Source organism: Moschus berezovskii, chromosome 23 (assembly GCF_049115385.1).
Source record: "Moschus berezovskii isolate FMDL1 chromosome 23, NW_MosBer_1.0, whole genome shotgun sequence".
In the NCBI taxonomy this organism is placed as follows: Eukaryota; Metazoa; Chordata; class Mammalia; order Artiodactyla; family Moschidae; genus Moschus; species Moschus berezovskii.
The window spans coordinates 54,602,479-54,616,589 of record NC_142482.1 but is presented as its reverse complement, the minus strand read 5'-3'; the positions used below and the strand labels follow the sequence as shown (position 1 = coordinate 54,616,589).

Sequence of the window (14,111 nt, the reverse complement as noted above, 5' to 3'; positions counted from 1 at the left end):
ATTATGATAAGGGAAATATCAATTCACCAAGCATTTATTAAACTGCACTTTGTAAGTCAGATAGAGTAGGAGGACAGAGGAAAGTTCTGGGAGTGGATTTCAAAACGATATTGAAGACTTCCTGGTGCACATTGAGATTTTTTTCTAGTCCGTCAGTCATTTCCACACTCACTCTGGTTTCAGGATTTTCACATAAGCAGTTGACCCTACCTACATCACTCTCCTTTTCTGCCCATCTTCCATCTGGCTAATTCCCACCCTTCCTTCAGTCCCCATATAAAACCACTTCCTCCAGGAAGCCCTCCCTAACCATTCCCTCAAACTAAGTCCTATCACTAAACACAGCTTTCTATTTCCCCTCACATAGCTCTTAGTACACGCTACTGTCGTTGCATGTTGCATGTTTGTAGTCTGCCCTTCAGGCAAAACTATAGGCTTCATAGCAGCAGAGGCTATGCAGGAAAAAAACACATGGAAAAACAAAATGTTTGCTTTTGAATGGGTGATGAATCAATGATTTGGGAGAAAATAAAAATCAGAAGTAGTGTGACTGCTCACGTTTGTGTATGTCCAGAGGCTGGCGCAGAGTAAGCTGTTAATAGATGTTTGGTTGTTTTTTTTTAAATAGCTATTTGTCGAATGATGAAATGAATACTCAGGTTAGTGAATAAACAATGAAGCTAGAATGTTGTTTCCAATCTTTTTGAGCCTTAATTTTCTCCTCTGTTGGCTCGTTGTATTGTACTTGAGGAGCCCTTCCACATCACTAAAGGAAAAGTTGAGTTAGATAGATGGGTCTGCATCCTTAGTCAAAACAGACTTCCCGCTGCAGAATATTTGGCCTTTTGTACGTGATGATTACTAAGACAGTCAAATGCGTTGAGGGCAAAGCAATGGCTGATTGTGGGTGAGCCGGATGAAGCAGCTAAGACTGATTGGATTTTTTGAAACAATTCCTCATGATTGTGACATTAGCATGAAGGCTGACAAATACAGATTATGGGCTGAAGGAAACTTGTCTAAATAGAAGGAAGTGTGATTAAAGAAAATCCAGCCAGCGAGGATGCCTTGGAAGCAAAACCCATAGTAATGATTGAAACAGCGTTGGTGCTGGTGATAAGGGTGATGCCAAACAAATGTCTAAGATGTGTCTGCTCTGTGCCAGTCACAATGCTAAGTCCTTGACATGAACCACCTCATTTACCCTGATAATAATCCTATGACCTATGCATTGTATTTATCACTTTTTTAGACGTGTGGATTTGTTAGGGTCACAAGCTGAAGCAGTAGGGTCGATTTAAAGCCTGGTTCGCCTCAGTTCCCCAAGTATGACCCTTAAACCCCATTTATGGTGCTCTAGGAGAATGTAACAGAGGCTATGATTCTCTTCCAGTCAGTTTTTTGTTTTTGCTTGGCCACACCACGAGGCATGTGGGACCTTAGTTCCCTGACCAGGGGTCGAACTTACGCCGCGTGGAGTGCAAGGGTGGAGACTTGACTGCAGGACTGCTGGGGAAGCCCCCAGCTGGGTTTGGTTGTGTTTCAGCATCTACATTCATTGACATAGATCAGCAGTTGAGCAAAGGCTCAGATGAGTGGTTTTGGCTCCAAGTCTCTCTTGAGGTTGCAGACAGACAGTGACATGGAGGTGGGGGGTGGTGTCTGGGAACCCTCTCTGTGGTCTTCCCACATGGACCAGATCAGGCTTCCTCGTTAACATGGCAGCCCCAGCACAGTCAGCTGCTTGCCTGCCAGCTTCAGGAACAAGGATTCCAGCTAATACGTTGCCTTTTATGACCTAGCCTCTGGGGTCCACAGAATGACTGCTGCTGCAGGGGCTGCAAGCATGTTCCAAGCCCACCCAGGTTCGGAGGGAGAGGAATTTGATCCCACCACTTGACAGGCGAGTGGCAAGGCTCTAAACAAGTGTGGGGGATGGGAGACACACTTGTGTCCATCTTTAGGGAAAATGTCTGCAGCATGGAGGATTGGGGGGGCCGGAGGTGGGGCTGTAAGTGGGAAGACACGCACACGTGATCTTTACCCTTAGCTGGAGGTTTCATTTAACTTCTGTCAAAGAACTTTAGCAAAGGGGGCATTGGAGTCTCTTTACACTCTGGGCATGAAGAATAGAGGCTCTACTTACCGGGCCGGTGATTCTGCACCTGCTGTGTACCAGGCCACCTGACAGATGCTAACAAAGTCACCCCAGACTCCCCCCTCCCCAGTTTATCACTATTAGCATATCATGCAGGAAGAGCCGAGGCCAATTAACTTGCCTCCAGTGAGCAGTGGGCAGGACCAGAATTCAGTCCCAGGGCTGGTCTCCACTGCATTCTCCGCCTTTCAAAACCTCACTCACTTGCTCTGTTATTGGGGCCATTTGCGTTGTCCCATCTTCCCTCTTATGTCTCTCTTGGACACAGGTCATCACATAACTTCCACACGGTGCTTTGGAGGGAGAAAGAAAGGCTATGTATCTCAAAGAAAGAAAAGGAAGCCGCCTTCTCCTCGGGAAACTGCCTTTTTCTCTTGATCTCCCAGAGTAGAGCCGTCATGGGGACACTAATGCTGAACTGGCCAGAAAGCAATTTGAATGATGGCTTCTGAGATCGGCAGTCGCCATGACTTGGCAGGGAGTGGGGCATTAGCTGCTGTTATATAGGTGATGCCTGAGGCCTGAGCTCTTCTTCCTGTCAAGCTCTGTCTTCCTTCTGGGAAGCTCTGTGTGAAGCAGCCCCCTTTGCTGTGAACAAGCACCCTGTGACCTGCTCCCTCTCTTATTTATGGCGTCCTAGGCCTTCCAAGAGAGCAGAAACAGGCTGGCCTAAGTTTAGCAACCTGGGGAGCTTAATGTGGCTTTGGCAAGAAGACCTCGAAACAAAGAGTCTTAGTTGGCTGGCCAAGAATAGCAAGGGACAAAATAAACTCACTTTAAAAATAATGAAGGGAAAAAGAGAAAGAAACGAGGTGGGGGAGGAAGAAAAAAATTAAGAAACAAAGGCGGGAGGAAGACAGAGGTCTGAAAAGCCAGTAGTCACCATCTTCACATGTGCCAGCAGCAAATTAAGTGGAAAGAAAGTGTGCTGAGATAGCAGAAGAGGAGCTCACACGGGCACTGTCATGATTTGAGCTCCCTCGTGGCATCACCAATGTTTTACTAGTATCGTGTGATATCTAATAACATGTAATACTAAGAGTAAGCACGGCCCATCAGTTGACACTGTCATGCTGCGTCAGGGGGATTATAGCCATGACCTCCCACAATAATCCACGATATCCTCATCCCCCTTTTACCGATGAGGAAACTGAGGCTCGCGAGGGCAAGGACTTTGCACAACGGTGTTAGCCCTGCTCTGAGCAGCGTCTTGGTAAACCCGCCAGGTTGTGTGATCAAGGGCTGGTCCCTGGGGGCACAGAAAGCACGTCCAGGCTTGAGTCAAAGCGAGAGTTAAATTTTCCCATCTCGGCGGCTCTTCTAGCCCCAGCAGGCCTCCCAGGGCAACCCCTCCTCCAAGCTTGAGACTGTCCCAGGCTCCAGAGCCTCCAGAAACTGTCTCAGTAAGAGTTTTTCTGTTGACACTAAGGCCATTATGCTGTGTCTGTGGGTGAAAATATGTATTTATTATTCGAAGCCTTAAGTGTGTTTTCCCTTCAGTTCATTTAAATGAGAATTTATTAGTCCCTAAGTACATGCCGTTTATTTAGTGGTGTGTTGGTGACAAAGTGGAGAAAGCGATGAATAAATCTGGGCAACTGACAACCTAGCAGGAAAACAGCTTGTACATCAAGCCAGAAGCCGGTGAGCAGAGGCCCTGGGCACCCACGGGCAAGCCACTCTCTGGTCTCTCCAATTAAAAAAAAATATATAAGATTTATATTTTAGAGCAGTTTAGGCTCACAGCACAATCGAGCAGGAAGTACAGAGAATTCCCATGTACTCCCTGCCCCCCACCCCACACACAGCCTCCCCCGCCATCAACATCAGGAACCACACTGCTACACGTGTTACAACTGATGGATCTGCGTTGACACAGTACTACAGTGTCGATACATCTCTGTCACCAAAGTCGCTAGTTTACGTAGTTTCATCCTCGGCGCTGTCTGCTTTGTGGGTCGGGACAAATGTATAATGACCTGCCTTATCGTATTATATGGAGCAGTCTCACTGCCCGAAAGATCTCCCCATGCTCCACTTACTCACCCCTCCAGCCCTCCCAGCTGCTGGCAACCACTGATCTTTTTACTGTCATCATTGTTGTGCCTTTCCCAGAAAGCCATATAGCTGGAATCATGCCGTATGGAGTCTTTTGGACTGACTGCTTTCACTTAGTCATGGACTTTTAAGGTTCTTCCCTGTCTTTTTGTGGCTTCACAGTTCGTTCTTTTTTAACATGCAACAATATTCCATTACCTGGATGCACCACAGTTTATTCATTCACCTCCCAAAGGACATCTTGGTTGCTTTCAAGTTCTGGAAATTATGAATAGAATTACTCTAAGCAACCATGTGCAGGTTTTTTTGTGGATCTGGTTTCAGTCCATTTGGGTAAATGCCTCAGAGTGTAATGGCTGGGTTGTAAGGCAAGAGTATTTAGTTTTGAAAGCAGCCACCAAACTGTCTTCCAAAGTGTCTGTGCCACTTTGCAGTCTCAGCAGCAATGGATGACAGTTCCGGTGGCTCCATGTCCTTAGCAGCATTTGACTCAACATGCAGAAAACAAAGATCATGGCATCCGGTCCCATCACTTCATGGCAAAGAGATGGGAAAACAATGAAAACAGTGACCGACTTTGTTTTCTTGGGCTCCAAAATCACTGCAGATGGTGACTGCAGCCATGAAATTAAAAGTCACTTGCTCCTTAGAAGAAAAGCTTGATCAACCTAGACAGCATATTAAAAAGCAGAGAAGTTACTTTGCCGACAAAGGTCCATCTAGTCAAGGCTATGGTTTTTCCAGTGGTCATGTTTGGATGTGAGAGTTGGACTATAAAGAAAGCTGAGTGCTGAAGAATTGATGCTTTTGAACTGTGGTGCTGGGGAAGACTCTTGTGAGTCCCTTGGACTGCAAGGAGATCCAACCAGTCCATTCTAGAGGAGATCAGCCCTGAATATTCTTTGGAAGGACTAATGCTGAAGCTGAAACTCCAATACTTTGGCCACCTGATGCGAAAAGCTGACTCATTTGAAAAGACCCTGATGCTGGGAAAGATTGAAGGCAGGAGAAGGGGACGACAGAGAATGAGATGGCTGGATGGCATCACCGACTTGATGGACATGAGTTTGAGTGAACTCTGGGAGTTGGTGATGGACAGGGAGGCCTGGCGTGCTGCAGTCCATGGGGTCGCAGAGTCGGACATGACTGAGTGGCTGAACTGAACTGAGCTGAAGGCAAGACTATGTTTAGTTTTGAAAGCAACCACTAAAGCGTCTTCCGAAGTGTCTGTGCTACTTTGCAGTCCCAGTAGCAATGAACGAGCATTCCAGTGGCTCCACGTCCTTAGCAGTATTTGGTGTTGATTCCTCTACTTTTTAAACCACAACTTTATTTAATTGTGTGGAAACCATTAGAGAGCCAGACATAAAGCCAAAAATGACTCTCTGAGCAACAAAACTAAATGCCACATCCTGTGATATCGATGGGGCAGTGTTTCTTATGTCCTTACTCAAAGCCACCATATTCTTATTCTGCACAATACAGGTGTTCTGTTTTCCCAACCTGCTAACAGCTGAAAGCTTTGAGAGATGGAGAGACCGAAATTGTAAAACCAAAGATACAGACATTAGCCTGTTGACAAAGAAGTTAACAAACAAGTATATAATCTTGCATTCTTTAGAGGCATACCTGTATATCTACTTGTCATAACCAGAGTTTATCAGAATGACCTTAAAACACCTGTTGAATGAAATGGCATTCAAGATACCACAGCTATGAGAAAATTGAGGCTTGGTTCCAATTGTACCAAGTGGTTAGACAATTAGAAGAAAGAGAACTGGAAAGAAAAGAGTATTGGAATTCCTCAGGCATTTCTTGAGATCCTGTTATGTCCCAAGGTGAACTCAAAAGTAAATGGTATGTGGTTCCCCTTCTTGGGGAAATCCTTTGCTAGCATTATCATATAATTATGATAAACATTATAGCACATCTATTTATAAAAGTGGCCTGAGAACATAGATGAGTTGGCTGTTAAGCTTACAAGAGCAAGAAAAGCTGCAATAGGGGCTTCCCTGGTGGTCCAGTAGTTAAGACTCCACACTTCCACCACAGTGGGCACAGGTTTGACCTCTGGTTGAGGAACTAAGATCCTATATGTCTATAGGGCACCCCCCAAAAAAAAGCTACAGTAAATATTGGAATTAGGTTGGAAGGACTTTGCTGTTTGGTGAGGGGTGGGTATTTTAAGGAAGGACATTCCAGGCAGAGGGAGCAGACTTTAAACAAAGTCATGGAGATGATGGCACAGTCAAGCATGTAAAATCAAAGACTGGGTAGCCAGGAGATGGGCCAGAACATTCCCCAAAGGCCAGCTGATGATTGCCTAGTATGTAAGGACAAGGAGTATGGATTTTATTCAAAAGATGACAGGTTGCTATTAAAAGCTTTAAGTTGAGAAGCTCCATGATTAACGTCTGCTTTCAACGCATGCTCGTGCTGAAGGCAGGAGAGAGCATGGACGTGAGTGGGTGGAGAGAGGAGGCAGAGAGACCAGGCAGAGATCCCCAGGCTCGAGAAGAGGTGACAGGTAGGCTTGTCATGACTGAGCGGTCTGTTAGGGGTGCTAAGAGGAGAGGGCAGAAGGAGGGGACACACAGAAAGTGGAGTCAAGCGTGGTTCTGGGTAATTTGGGTGAATGGGACAAACCGAGAAAGGAATTTTTGTAAACGTGAGATTTATTTTTTTTTTAATCTTCATGATCCTCTGGTGGCATGAAAGAAGCTGAATCTTTAATACTACTCAGTTTCAAGCTTATTTGATATTTTCTTGCTCCACCCAAGAGAACACTGCTTGAATTATGCCATAATGCTAGAACCAAATGAATTCAGTTCATTTTTCTAAAAGTTCCAAGTAGGGACAGACAAATGTGTACTCAGAGAACAAATTTCAAGCCAAAATGACCAAATATAGTCTGAAGTTTGGCCATCTAATGTAGTTACCACTGACTCTTTGTGGCTATTGAACATTTGAGATGTAGATACTACTCTTAATTGAGATGTGATATGAGTGTAAAATACGTACAATTCATATCAGAGTTCAGAGACTTAGTCTGAAGAACATAAATGCTCTGCTACTAATTTTATAATATTACATGTTGAAATAATATTTTGAATATATTGGATTTGAAGTAGGAGGTAGAATGAGCCTCTCAGCTGGACAGCTGGTGTTTGTCAAGTTGGTAATATTACCAAAATCAGTTTCACTAGTTTTTTTTCTTTTTAGATGCAACAGCTAGAAGATTTTAAATTACATATGTGGCTCACGTTGTTTTCCTGTTGGACAAGACTGGTCTAGGATGTTGGAGTTTTGTGGTGTCAGTGTTGAAGGAGTGTACACAGACCAAGTATTTATTTTGCATTATTGCTTTTCTTCATCACCACCTGATGTTTTCTAATATTTTACTTTGTAGCCTTATTCTCATTAATAAACAAGTAGTTACCATAGCAACGGCCACAACACTCTGTATTTACCACACCTGGAGGGAGAGATATAAACAGACATCAATCTGTCATTCATGTTTATACAGTTATGTTTTTTTAATGTATATCTGGGTCTTCCTTTGCAAAACAGAGCTTTGAGTATAGGAAAATTGACTTCTAATTTCCATCTATGTCACTGGCTTTCTTTAGGGCTGGATAAGAAGAATAATTACCCCATGCCCACTTCAGAGGGATATGCAGGTAGTTACAAAGAATTTTGCAAACTATTCTTAGGGCAGGAGCATGCTCACTCATGTCCGACTCTTTGCAACCCCGGGAACTGTAGCCCACCAGGCTCCTTTGTCCATGGGATTTTCCAGGCAGAAACACTGGAGTGAGTGAGTTGCCATTTCCTTCTCCAGGGGATCTTCCCAACCCAGGGATCAAACCTGCATCTCCTGTGTCTCCTGCATTGGCAGGTGGGTTCTTTTACCACTGTGCCACCTGGGAAAGTCCCATTCTTAGGGCAGAGTATCAGTCTAATGTCACATAGTTTAGTATAGCTGTGGTATCAACTATTAACACACTGTTGCAGGCAGGCAAGAAGGGCAGGGGAGGTTCCTTTGGCCAATAGAAGTAAGGAAATGCAAAAGGGAGAAAAGAGGTCAGACCAAGAAAAGCCAAAAGGAGGTGGCCAATGTTAGCGTTTGTTCCCTAGACTTTAACAGTTTTTTGGAGCATTTCCCATCTTCAGCAAAAGTCTCCACTGACTGGGAGGAGACTAGGAATCCAGAGCCACCACTGTATACAGTTCACCTGGCTTTGACAAGGAAAAAGCAAACAGGTTGGAGTATTTATTCATTTTTTTCATGTTGATCATTTGGTGACTCAGATGATAAAGAATTTGCGTGCAATACAGGAGACCCAGGTTTGATCGGGTCAGGAAGCTCCATTGGAGAAGGGCTTGGCATCCCACTCCAGTATGCTCGCCTGGAAAATCCCATGGACAGAGGAGCCTGGCGGGCTACAGTCCATAGGGTTGCAAAGACTCGGACATGACTGAGCAACGAACACTTGAAGTGTTATGCTCATTTATGCCCCCCAAGTTTCTCAAAGATCTCTCATTCCTGGGTCAATTCTATCTTAACATACTTGCCACTCAATACACATCATCTGAACAGAGATGACTGATGCTAAGAAAGGGAAATTAGGACTGATTTTTATTACCTTCACCCAGGACAGTGCTGACTCCAAATATTTATATAGATTGGCTTTAAGAATTTCCATGTGCTTGATAGTAGAGGCTGGGGGTTTGGCCACGAAGTGGTGTTTGCGCATCAAGCTTGCAGTTTTCAGTTGGATGTTATGCTTCTTTGAGGTGACTGGAGGAGGGATGTTGATGATCAGGGTCAGGGTAGGATTTTGGCTAAAGACCTCTCCACTCAATCTACCCTTTTGAGATTTCAAGGAACTTAGAAATTGTGGCTAAAGTAATAAACATTCTAGGTTTTGGATTTCATTTGCACAGGTGTCATTAAATCTGTGTGAGGCTGTTCAACTGATGATGAGCTCTGTCATTTGCGAATCCATTCACTGATTCATCTAATCTACAAACCGCCACCCTAAATGAAAATCAAGGATACTGCTACAGCTACATCTCGAGATGTTACATTTTGAGAAATCCCCTAACTCAACATTGACATTCAGAAGATCCTAAACCTGGAGAAGGAAATGGCAACCCATTCCAGTATTCTTGCCTGGATAATCCCCTGGATAGAGGAGCCTGGCAGGCTACAGTCCAGGGGGTCACAAGGAGTTGAACAAAACTGAAGCGACTTAGCACACACACTGCCCAAGAAAACTCAAACCTCAGGGGAAATAAAAAATACACTGCCGAAATGCAGTGGCTCTGCTGAAGTTGCAAGAAAGGGTGATCATCTTTGTTTGGTGTTTTGAGTGTCTTGCCCTCCGCTCCAAGGAAGGGAGAAGGATGTCGTGGGGGGTAGGGAGGAGTGTGGTTTTCTGATCACAACTCAAATGGCACTGTTTGAATTATATAATGGAGCCGCTGGGAGTCAGGTGACAGGCTCACTGAGTAATTCCCTGCAGCAGGAGACAAACTGCATGCTAAAAAGCTCAACAAATACTCTGAAAAAGAAAACAAACAAAAAAAGCAGAGCCCAGGCTGAGAGTTCCAGACTTCCAAGCTGCAGCTTCCTCTGAATTCTCTCTGAGCTGAAACAGCTGGGTGAGCTGGCAGAGTCCCAGGACTCCCGAGGCTGTGGAGAGCCAAAGCCAAGTGCAGGTCGGGGGCTCCGGTCTGGATCACCGGGTTACTTTCTGTTTCATTTAGAAATGTGCCCTGTTTCTGAAACTGGTGGCTCCCCATGTCGAGGAAAACGCAGGACTCCTTGGAGACGCCAGTCAGGCTTTTAAGAACCGGGGCTTTGCGAAGGTAAGAAGCTATCTGCGACAGGCTGGGGGCTGCCTCCTGGGAGCCGTCTGGGTGCGAGCAGGAAGCATGCCAGGAGGAGTCTGCTAACTTGTTCTGGGATCTGAAGAAGGCTGGAGAAACTGTCTATGAGGGGGTTTAAGGTTAGGAAAGGGATGAAGATGGACCCTTCCTGCCTGGATGGGTGGCCACCCGGTCCTTGATGAGTTAAATTCATCCCCAGCTCCTGTCTGATCTTTTTCCCTGCCCCAGTTCCATCCCATGGAGGAGTTGGTCTGCCTATCTGGGAGCTGGCATGAGCTGGCCTGGGGCTGGGAAGAAAGGAGAAGGGGCTGCCTGGCACCGAAAGGCTGTCTGGGTGTGTGTAGCATGTGTGTTTCAGAGCCTGACTCTTGAGAAGCCTGACTGTTGCTCAGGCTGAGAAAGCACAGCCTTTGGGGAGGCAGAGAGCAGAGGAAGATGCGTGTGTGAGCAGAGAGCTTGGGAAATCTTCGAGGTGGGCATTTGAATCATAAATAATTTAATTGCTGTTTGTGTGTTTGTTGGTTGGATTTAGTGTTGGTTTTATATTTTGTTCAGTTTGGGGACTTCCTCCTTTCTGGAGCTGCCAGTATCAGTTGATTGGGTTTTTCAATCCTTGGACTTTGGTTCATTGGCTCTCTTGAAACCCGCTGGTGTCCTGGTAGATGGCTGGAAGTAAGAGATTGATTAGGCAACTGCTGCTGTTTTCTCAGATCTGGGGGGATTCATTTGCAAATCTCACTGCCATGGAGACTTGCTGGGAGACCTGGATGCCTGAGGAGGTAGCCAGCTCTTAGGAACCTCAGGAAGTTTCTGACTTAAAGAGACAGGAAAAGAAAAAAAAAAAATCAAACCGGCAATTAATTCCTGGAAGGTGGGGTACAGGGAAATGTTGTCATGGATCAAAAAGAAGGATGACTGGGAAAATGAAAGGATGAGTAAAGGAATAGGTTTGGTGGAATCCCAGTTCAGGCTGTGGCATTTGGGGGTTTGCAGCATAGAGATAAAAATCAATAAGCAAACTGATAACAGCTCACTTGTTATGAATAAGAAATGCTACAGTAGATCTTCTCCCCCACCCCCACCCCCACTGACTTCTAGGGAAACTGAGAAATAGGCAGGGCATGAATTTGGAAGAGTTCATCACTAATTGCTATTTTGTTTGACCACAGGAGAGGCGCTAAACAAAATAAGGGGATGTCAGAACCAAAGGCAAAGTGTGCTTAGAATAATGCCTACAGAGATGTTATCAAGTTTCTGCTGTCTGTCCGCAGTTCTCCATCCTACTCCCAGTTTGGGGCAGATTATATGATTTGAATGTGTCATTTAAAAACTCCTTAGACTGATACAATTATCACTGCAAAAGGATATTCGGGTACTAGAATAAAAATGACCTTGCGCCAGTGGTTTCTTTTTTAAATTTATTTTTAATTGGAGGATAATTACAATATTGTGTTGGTTTCTGCCATACAGCAACATGAATCAGCCATGGGTATACGTATGTCCCCTCCCTCTTGAACCCCAACCTCCTCCAACCCCATCCCGCCCTTCAAAGTTGTCACCGAGCACTGGATTTGAGCTCCCTGCATCATACAGCAAATTCCCACGGTCGTCTATGTCACATGTGGTAATGTACATGTTTCAGTGTTCTGGTCTCACACACCATCCTTCCCGAGCCAGTGGTTCTTAAACCTCTGAGATTATGTACCATATTTGGGAATTGAAAAGACTTAGTTGATGATGAATTTCTAGACTCCTCTCTCTGTTGTGGCCCTGACACCCGCCTTCTGATGCTCAACACACAAGACTAAGCAGTGACAACAAAGCCAAACAGCGTAGCATAATGAGCTTTCTAATTAGAGCCCACTTCGGACATACGATCGATAGCATAATATTATAAATATTCACCATGGAAGAAAACAACTTATGGAGCCCCTTTTGCAAGCCATGGCAGTCCCTCAAGAAAGCACCACTTAAATAATCAGTGTCAGCACACTGAGTTCTTTTTTATCAAGATTTCTGTTGGTTGAAACTTGCTGGAAATCTGCATTTCTGCACTTCAGTAATATAATGAGGGTGGAAATTGCTAAGGATGACCTCCAGACACTGCAAGAGCCATCAGCGCCTTCCAAATCACAGAAGAGAACACCATGCTCTGAATAGTTTCAGTTTTGAGTGCCTTTTTCTTCCTCTCTGATTCTTTAAAATTTGGTAATCTGCCTAAATTGTAGTGCCCACCGTTTCACAGGCTAGAATCTGCCTGCCAAGGAAGAGACGCAAGTTCAGTCCCTGGGTTGGGAAAATCCCTTGGAGAAGGCAATCCACCCCAGTATTCTTGCCTGAGAAATCCCATGGATAGAGGAGGCTAGTGGGCTATAGTCCATGGGATCACAAAGAGTCAAACATGACTGACTAAACAAACAACATTTTCCACACCAAGAACCAGGGCTTGCAAGTCTTGCAAAAGACTTTTGTAAGAAAGTACTTTCAGTATAAGAGACAATTTGGAAAATGCAGTTCAGATGCCAAGTTGCAGTTCAGATGTCCACTTCTGGGACAGTTCAATAGTTTATGGGCAGCTGGTCAGAAGATGTAAAGTTGGGAAGCTCTTGAAAATCTTGTCCTCAAAGAAATATAGATGCTTTGGTTAAAAGAATAAGACTTTTGTGTTCAGATTGACTTGGGTCTCATTCCATTTCTGTCACCTGTTCAATGAGTGAGCCTGGGCAAGTTTTTTGCCTTTTCTAAGGTTTAGCTTCTTCCTCTGTAAAATGGGATAGTGAAGTACTTTCCTGGGAGGTTGTGTGGGAGTAAATAAAACAATATGTGAATAGAGCAGCACCTAATATAGTTTCTGTGTTACTAAGAAACAGAGTTTCCTTCTTAATAATGCAGAAGAAAATCACTTTAGATAATCCATAGCTAATAAATAACCGGTAACCATTATATTTATATGATCTGAAGAGAAACCAGATGGCATCACCGACTCTGTGGACATGAGTTTGAGTGAGCTCCAGGAGTTGGTGATGGACAGGGAGGCCTGGTGTGCTGTGATTCATGGGGTCGCGGAAAGTCGGACACGACTGAGCGACTGAACTGAACTGAACTGAACCATTGTATTTGTCTGCTAGGGCTTCTGTAACAAAATCCCACTAGCTGGGATGGCTTAAACAACAGAAATTTATTTTCTCACAGCCCTGGAGGCTGGAAGCCCAACATCGAGATGTTGGCAGAGTTGCTTTTTCCTGAGACCTCTCTCCTTGGTTTGAAAGCGGTCACTGCCTCGCTGTGTCCTCACACAGCTTTTCCTCTCTGTGAACACCCATGTGTCTTTTCCTCTTCTTATCAGGAAAGTGAAAAAGTGAAAGCGAAGTTGCTCAGTCGTGTCCGACTCTTTGCCACCCTATGGGCTGTAGCCTACCAGGCTCCTCTGTCCATGGGATTCTCTAGGCAAGAATACTGGAGTGGGTTGCCATTCCCTTCTCCAGGGGATCTTCCCGACCCAGGGATTGAACCTGGGTCTCCCGCATTGCAGGCAGACGCTTTACCATCTGAGCCACCTGGGAAGCCCCCCGTCCTACTGGATTTGGACCCCACCCATATGACTTGATTGACTGATTGATTCAGGTGTTAGTGGTGGCTCGAGGGATCTTCATTAAGGAAACAGCCTTAGTTGCCCTGAGGCATAGGGGATCTTAGTTCCCTGACCAAGGATTGAACCCGTGTACCTGGCATTGGAGGCGGATTTTTAACTGGACCCCCAGAGAAGACCTCTCACCTCATTTGATTATCTCTTTCTAGGCCCCGTCTCCAAATACAGTCACATTCTAAGGTACTGGGGATTAGGGCTTCAACATATTAATTTGGGGGGAACATAATTCATCCCCATAACACCTATCAATTAAAAGGTATATTCTTGTTCTAGGAATCTGTCAGGTTTATAAAAGAAGATGGCATCTCTCAAAAGGAAAATGATGCCTTAATTTCCATAGGGGGACCATGC

The 14,111-nt window shown here is 44.9% G+C and overlaps 1 protein-coding gene across 3 annotated transcripts in view; it reads left to right on the top strand.

The window, feature by feature from the left end:
- The window catches only part of PHACTR1 (phosphatase and actin regulator 1), a 515,711-nt gene that overhangs the window by 210,063 nt on the left and 291,537 nt on the right, over positions 1-14,111 (top strand). Inside the window, exon 1 of one of the 3 annotated variants that reach the window (XM_055405934.2) lies at positions 9,801-10,090. The exons of the other annotated variants lie outside the window; for them this stretch is intronic. The gene's annotated coding sequence lies outside the window, so the exon portion shown is untranslated. Of the gene's footprint in view, positions 1-9,800; positions 10,091-14,111 lie in introns of those variants that run through there. 3 annotated transcript variants of the gene reach the window in all.